Source organism: Maylandia zebra, linkage group LG7, assembly GCF_041146795.1.
Source record: "Maylandia zebra isolate NMK-2024a linkage group LG7, Mzebra_GT3a, whole genome shotgun sequence".
NCBI lineage: Eukaryota > Metazoa > Chordata > Actinopteri > Cichliformes > Cichlidae > Maylandia > Maylandia zebra.
In genome coordinates this window covers 6,887,209-6,895,442 of record NC_135173.1, presented here as the reverse complement: position 1 = coordinate 6,895,442, position 8,234 = coordinate 6,887,209, and the positions used below count along the sequence as shown (strand labels likewise).

The window sequence follows — 8,234 nt, the reverse complement described above, 5'->3', positions numbered from 1 at the left end:
TTGAGTTTAACATCCAGGCATCCATGAAAACGGAATTTATGACATTTAACGGAGTAAGAAGTTAGCAGGGAGTTAGCTCACTAGCTTCTATCTAAATACAATATAGCCACCGCCCGTGTCGCCCATATCAAAAACCGCTACTGCATGTAAACTCGTCTGATGTCGCTCACAGTGGGACTGCTCAGGGAGTTTGTGTGTTCGCTCAGACACATGAAAAATTAGAGGGAACATTGCAACACATTCACTGTTTCTAAACTAAAGGCTAGATATTCACATCAATCATTAGAACTTATCTCAGACAAAGTAAATCATAATTAGAAAATGTGCATGTGGCTGATGTATATACATATATGTTTCGACTCACAATAATTTACAAAAAATGTAAATAATTATTGAAGTAATCTGCTGTCTTTATACAATTTATGTAATGCAACACACATTTGGACAATGTGTATAAATTAGCATTTTGAGTTACATGTTGCCGTTTTTAACAATTTATTTTTTCAGGGCTTAATGGAAGAGCACACAGCTGCTGCTTCTGCAGGCAAACAAACATGTTTCAAGCAATTAATTAACGGTCTTCTGTTTTGATTTGTCTGTGTTGTCAGTTTTTCTCCCTGAACTTTGTTGACGCTTGTAGGTTTCGTGTTTTGGTTAAAGTAATGCAACATGGCAGGTCTCGTTTGAAGGGTACCAATATCAAACAGAGAAAGGAAAGAAAAGCATACAAATAAACACAAGCAGCTAAAACTTACATTTTAGGAGTGATCAGTATAATTTAATATTTGTTTTTACAGAGAGACTGAACACATTCCCAGCTCAAATATTAATTAACTGAACTTTCTTTGTTCAAGTAAACAGTGACAATTTATGTACACAGAAATCAGTACTGGGAGCTGCAACTGTCACGGTCTGCGGTGGGTGGCTGGAATTTCCATAAGGCAACCGGAACCTACCTGGGATCCGCCCCTGGGCAGGGCCACCTCCTCCAGCTCCTGCACACCTGGAGCCAATTGCAGGCAATCAAGCCAGAGGGATTTAGGCCACCGCCAGTTCGTCATCAACAAATGTTGGTAACAGGCCCTTATGCTTAAAGTTCTCTCTGATTTAGCTTGTTAACAAGACTTTCTTGTGCTGTAGTTGCTGGATTCATCTTGGCTCACGCTCTACCTCTGGACTCAGGATACCAAGCAATCATTTTGAAAATCACTCTGTGCCTCACCTGCCTGCCCTCACACTCTATCTGAAGACCCCGGATCTCAGGTCAGCCTTGCAATGCCACTCAGCTCCCCTGGATTCTCGTCACTCCCCTCTCAACACTCTGTGTCCCCTACTGCAAATAAGAATTGCTATACTTACCACTTCAAAGCCACCTCCACTAACTCCACCGTCTTCTCTCTTCAGTGTGGTTGTTCCCTGCTCAGCTCCACTCTGCATCTCAGGCCCTGTTCCCTCGCCCTAGCCACGTTTCCCAGGCCATGCCACAGTCTTTTTTCTGTCCTTGCTACGTTTCTAGCGCTTAAGCCTAATAAAATATTGTCAAACCATCTGCTGGCTCTGCTCTGGGTTTCTGCACCTGAGTTCAGACCACTCGGTCCCGTGACAGCAACTGCATAGATTATTCTGCACAACTTTTCTGGAATCAACTGGTTTGTGTCCTTCTGATGTTCAAAATGTGTTGCTAACAGGTAAACTGCAGAGAAATGTCTGGTAGACATATTATGCAACATCAAAGGTCATAGCATAGTTGAAGGTTGTTTCTCCCATCTCTTTTTTACTTTAACTTTTTGCTGATATATTGGCCCCACCAGTATATCAGCTGGATAGTAATAATGTGATTAATGTTAATTAAGTTGCATGCAATAAAATGGTCATTTCCTTCCTGTATTTGGAATTATTCTCATTATGAGTAACACAGGTTTATAGTTTACAATTAATGTTAGGATAAATAATGGATTAATAGGTTTCAGTCACTACCCACAGCTGACTGTTACACACCATCCTAGGGGGCTGGAGTGCAACACAAGGGAAAACAAAAAGACAGCAAAGAAGTAAATCCCACAGCTTTACAATGACTAGTCGTTTTATTAACTCGACAGGTAGTGAGCGTCAGGGTGGGCATGGCCAAAACAACAAAAAAAACACACTAGAAATTAATCCGAACTGACTTACCCTATAGTGAGACAACCCCAAAAGAAAATGCAAGCCTCTTACTGGTCTCCCTACCAGAAAAAGGTTCTAAAAGAAGCAGCTTCCCACCCCTACAGCTACCATGTCCAGATAGAAGTCTCGCTACACTATTTTCACTGCAGCCTAGTTCTTCTCATCAGAAAACTCAGTCACATGGCACGAAGGGGCCAAACGCAGCTCACTGGCAACAGGAAGTAGGAGGGGGCTGCCAATCACAGAGTACAAACAATGCCCCGCCTGGTGTGGTGAGTAACAGCACCACACGGCAACAATGACCTGGGTCATAACAGTGACCATAGGTGAGGGCGGAGATCGAATCTCTGTTCACCACAAAAAACCAGTACAGCATCGGCACCAGTCTGTCTGTCAGTCTTCTGCTCTACTCTCCCCTCACTCATGAGCACCCAAGATACTTAAACTCCTTCACTTGGGGCAGCATCTTATCCCTGACCCAGAGTGGGCACTTCAGCTTTTTCCACCTGAGAATCATGGCCTTAGGCTAATTCTCATCCCAGCTGCTTTCACTCAGCTCCAAACCAACCCAATGCAAGCTGGAGGTCACTGCCTAATGAAGCTAAGAGAACCAGTAGCCCAATGTGAGCAGAAATGACCCTCCTGGGAGTGAAGAATCCTCTATCTGCTGATGTGATGTCCCTGAGGGGACAATAAAATATATTGTATTGTATTGTACATAATCTGCAAAAACCAAAGATGAGATCCTGAACCCACCAAAACCTGACACTACTGACCCTTTGGCTATGCCTAGAAATTCTGTCCATAAGTTATGAACAGAAACTTTGACAAAGAACAGGCCTGGTGGAGACCAACACCCACTGGGAACAAGTGTGACTTTTGTGTGAATAAAGATCTTAGTTCTTAGTTGCATTGGAGAAAACAAAAAACAGCTATAGCCAAATACAGGGAGTTATAGCACACTACCTGCTATGCTCAGCGCATCATCGCACGTGACAAGAGAAGCAAACAGTAGCTACCCTCCTGTCTATGTTACCTTTTTCTAGTAGATTTTCCAGCCAAGCGCTGGACAGTCACATCAGCAGATAGGTAAGGGAGTGAGGAAGGAGGGCCATTTCTGCTCAGATTGGGACTTGTAATGTAGCAATATCAAGTCTCCTTTCATGTCCGGCATGGCTAACCCCACATGTCCCAGGGAGATCTGACAGCATTGCCAACATTCTGATAACTTCCAGTTTGGGAAGTTCCCAGCAAAAGCACCAGATGATAAATGCAGCAATGAAGTCGTTCTTCATTAAAATGACTGACAGAGGACACTACCCCTCTTGATGGTGTATGATTCTTTAATTTAGGGCCCATGGCAAACATTAACTGAAAACATAGTTTAATTTATTTAAACTGCATAGGCAGAATTTGATGCTTTTGACTGGGGTCTCCTGGGACCCCACAACACTTGTATTTTTCAAAAGCACTAATCAAAGCAGTTCAATCAAGTTCACAATACAAAAATGTGAAAACAGTGAGAAAATAAATAAATCTGCAATGAGCTTAAATTTAAAATATATTTAAGTGGTATGAAATGGTAAAGATTTCCTGTCCTTCTAGCAGACTGAAAACAGATGTTAGAGAAAGTGTTCAATTGCATGTCCAGTAACTGGTGCAGAAGGTTCTCAGGATCCATTAACTTTCCACGGCCAGAGTAAGGTGAATGATCTCTCTGTTAGCTGCAGGAGGAATCGAAAAAGTATTTGATTTAAACTGGATTCAAACAGCAAGAGCAATGATAAATTCCCTCAGCAAGTAATAGACACACTACACCAACTAACTCTTCAATATTCAGGCAAAAAAAGCATTCCTTCACAAGAACATGCCTGGAATTACACCACTTTGACTGAATTGTGATAATACTGGGATTGCGCACCTAGTGCACAACTAGTGCACCCACCACATTTCGTTTTACAGTTAGATTAATATTTTAAAATGTGTTGAGCAGGTGAGCAGCGTTTCAAAAGAAAGCTTTATTGTTTCTGCCATAGAGGGACCCTGGGATGTATTTGATACTTGCCTTGGTCACTAGCAACTTGCTTTATAATTTCTCTCTGCTGGTACTGCTTCAACTTCGGCATGTGTGTCCATCTCATGCTTAAGAGGGGTAAAGCATCACATACACACAGTGGACCGGCATGTCTGTTATATGCTTTTCTGTGTTACTAAGTTGTTTTATTCCATTAGTTTATATATGTAGCTACATAGAATGATAATCTGTCTTCAAATCATAGTTCCCAAAACATTTATTATTGAGCAAATAATAAAAAAAAAAATAGGCTCCAATTACACCATGAATTCACCATAAAACCTATAAAGACAAACAAAAGCAAAAAAATATTATTATTATTTAATTTAGGTTATTCATTTATTTTTTTATTTATATTCAGACCATTTTTAATCAAGCTTCTCAGTAATCTGTAGACTTATCCAAAATCAGATTATGGCATGACAGCGAGAATCCACCCTGCCTTATATAAACATTTCAGGATGGTGGTAACAGTGCAATGGTGTGTTCGCTTTAATTATTTATTTATTGTTCCACACTTTGAGCCCCTTAGCAACTGAGCTTAATTTAGATGGCACATCCTACCTGACCTTGCTGACCATGTCCAACCCCATTATTACATTATTACGTTATCCAACCTCATTACGGCCTACATCATATTCAGATTCTAATTGTTACTTTCAGGTGGAAAACTAACCATATCACAAAGCTTGTATAACCTCTGGAGGGGTTTATTGAACATGATACTAGATCTCAAACCATTGGAATTTGTTGATTCAGGAGATTTGCATCAAGGCGTAACTGATAAAATGGATAATTATTGTAGTTCATTTGTTTCATGTAATTGTTGAGCCTATATTGCTAATTATATGACCCCATGCATATCTTTAACAGCTGCCATCAGCCTAACAAAGTATACTAAAACTGCAACTTTTTTTCAGGACCTAAATACATTTGGGAAGCACTCCCTAATGCCAACCTTTCAGTCAGAATTGTAATATGTACATCCATGGAAAAAGAGAATACAATTATGTGAAATTTAGCTTTTCCCAGTTAATTTAATGGTCTATAGCTGGTGCAAACTAATTAGGTTGTTTGAATAGTCTGTTGGATAGTCCCAGTGTAAATATATAGTTGGCTTAATGTTTTATTGTGGTGTGGAAATTAGAAAAGCACAGAGCAGAAACCTTAATGTGCAACTGTCAAGCTATATAAATATTAACATAATTGGAAACAGCCTTTTTTGGAAAAAGGCTGTTTCAAAAACACATTTGTGTTCATACGCTCATTGTTGCAAAAAAAAAGAAATGCACAAATCTTGTGTACGCAATGGTTTGAATGAAACAGGTGTAAGTATTGTATAGACTGAGATGAAATAGGGTCCTCCACAGGAATAGATTTTAGGATCCATATTTTCCATGTGGGTCATCATTGGGTAACACTTTTATTTGAAGAAAACTCTTGTTCACCGTTTTTTTCGGTACTATTGTCACTGAAACCAAAGAAATCCAGGTTTGCATTAACCCTAACCCGTTCCCTATTTATACACTAATACTACCCAAATAATAGATATACATGATGAATTGCAAAAGCAAATCTTAGCCACGCCCATGACAGGAATTACAGCACACGTCCTATATTATTTCTGAAGCAAGTAAAAGGACTGCCAGCGCTGAAAGCTTGGCCCACTATGGTAAGTAGGAGATAATGCTACAAGCACATAGGAAGGGTGAAGGACAGGAGCTCTCATGACTGTCAACCTCAGAGCACAGCTAAGCCCAGTGGGACGATGAGCTAATGCAATCTCTCTCCCTGTTGTCCTCTGCCTCTGATCCTCTCCTTGCACTTTACTTTGCTTCCTTATTTCCTTTCCGTCATGTGTTATACTCCTCGCTTATTCCTATCTTCCCTTGCAACTTTTAAGGTTTTTCTTCATACTGTAAGCCTTTCTCTTTCACCCTCTTATCCTCCTTCTTGTATCTCTCCTGTCTCCCCACCACCAGCTTTGTATTGTAGCTGCCAGGAAATGAGAAAGGCACTCAATTACTGTGCTCATTGAATCATTAATGTCAAGGTTGCTGTGTCTTCTGTTGGCCAGTAGGCAACAGTTAACAGACACAGTGCCTAGTAGCAAATCTTCTGCTGTATGTCCCAACAAGACAGACACAGTTTGATATGGGTCTCACTGATAACAAAGGCTTGGATGGAAATCATGGCAGAAACAAAGATAAGAGCAGTATTAATGATGAACCTGGCTAGCTCTGTATACACAGTGATAGAATGGCTTGGGCTCCTAACAGCAGCACCAGGTACATATCAGATGAGAGGCCGGTCTGGCAAAGACACTCATTACAATGTAACCTTGTAAAACTGCCCCTTTTGTGAACATGACAGAGCTTTTATACTACTTAACCACACATGGAAGATTATCTGTGGATCACATGAGGTTGTGCGGTTGCCAAGAATCTGCTTTCATAACATATGTTTGTACCTGTCAAGCAAGACAAATAGTCCATGTGGTATAAATTTCAGGGTTTGTAGGTTCGAAGTAGAATTTATGTTCGTGTGTATGATATTATCTAGAAGTTCATTTTGCACCGTTTCTTTCAGTGTGAAAATATTTTCATAGATTTTGTGTCTGAACATGTGTGTTGTGGTGGGTTAAGACACAATAATTTTAATTTAATATTGCATCTAAACACAATGAAATAATTTATTTTTTAACCTCCTAAGACCCGAACTCTTCCATGGCATTCATTTTTAATTTCTCTTTGATATTTGTGCATATTTGGACCCGATGAATGTAAAAACAGAGAATTAACAGATTTTTCTTGTTTGTTTGGGTTTTGTTATTTTTGTTTTTTTTACCAGATTTTTGTTTCTGAGAAAAATGAGAGCCACATGTGAGGATATTCGTCTAAAATTTCGATAGAACAGTGGCAGTACAATGTCCTCGTAAGTGGATATCAGGCCCTTGTAGAGCAAAATTTAGTATCTTGGTCTAGACAACCCAAAATATGATGTCCACATATGTGGACGCCAGGTCCTAGGAGGTTAAACTTAAATGTGGTGAATGTATAGTAAATTGAGTTGATGTGATGCTTAAAAACATCTTTGCAGGTGTCTTTCAGTTTCTGAAAACTGAAGACTGAAGAACTCTAAAATATTGAAGTATGAGTACCTCTCAACATCACTTGAGTGCTTTGAGTTTACACTTTTATATGTAAGTCTGCTAATCTACACTTCAGAAGGAAATCTTGTCTGACTCCTTTTTATTTTTACTTTGATCGATTTTGGTTACACGAGTCAAAAGTCAGATACAAGGGTCTTACATACAACAATGTAAAACATCATTTTCTATTTTTTATAGAATAAATGTGAACTGTTTTGCTTTCTAGCCTTGAAGCTACAAATACTAGGTTCTTCAAGGTTACAGTTTTGTCTTTTGATGTATTTGCAGTGATATTGTAAAGCAACCTTAACATATTTAGCACTTCTTCTATTTTGCTAAATATTCTTCTTTCTCCAAGTTGCATGTATGTTTTTTTTTTTTATGATTTCATCAAAACAATTGAATCTTTCAAAAAAAAAAATAAGCAAATGCCTTTTAAATAACACACTTACTCCCCCCTTGTAACAGAAGAAGATGGTCAGTTGTTTGGCGAATCTCCAAGTTCCAGTTCCCAAACACTTACACATAAGGAGAGGTTAACAGGGCACAAGTTTTCCCCAGTGTGCTTGTGAGCTTTTCCTAGCTCTCCTATTTTGACCTGCTGTTAATGTTAACTTTGTCCAGTTGCCTCTCTAATGAATACAATATTGTAGTCATTAGCACTGTACAAATGTTCACAGCAAGAGGCCTTTCAAGTAATTACATATTGTTTTTTTTAACTCCATTTAGCATCTAAGAATATCAGTTGTTAGACAAAACCTATTCACATACAATCTTTGTTAAGAGTATGATTTATATAGCCAGTTAAGTGAAACTCTTACATTTTTCTGTCTCAAGAGCATCCTG

The 8,234-nt window shown here is 39.2% G+C and overlaps 1 long non-coding RNA gene across 1 annotated transcript; it reads left to right on the top strand.

Annotated features, from left to right (window-relative positions):
* The first annotated feature begins 883 nt into the window (after positions 1 to 883).
* Positions 884 to 1,540, top strand: LOC143419620 (uncharacterized). Its single transcript, XR_013099632.1, has 3 exons — positions 884 to 1,069; positions 1,141 to 1,263; positions 1,405 to 1,540. It is a non-coding gene; the product is annotated as an uncharacterized LOC143419620 (long non-coding RNA).
* The last annotated feature ends 6,694 nt before the right edge of the window (positions 1,541 to 8,234 follow it).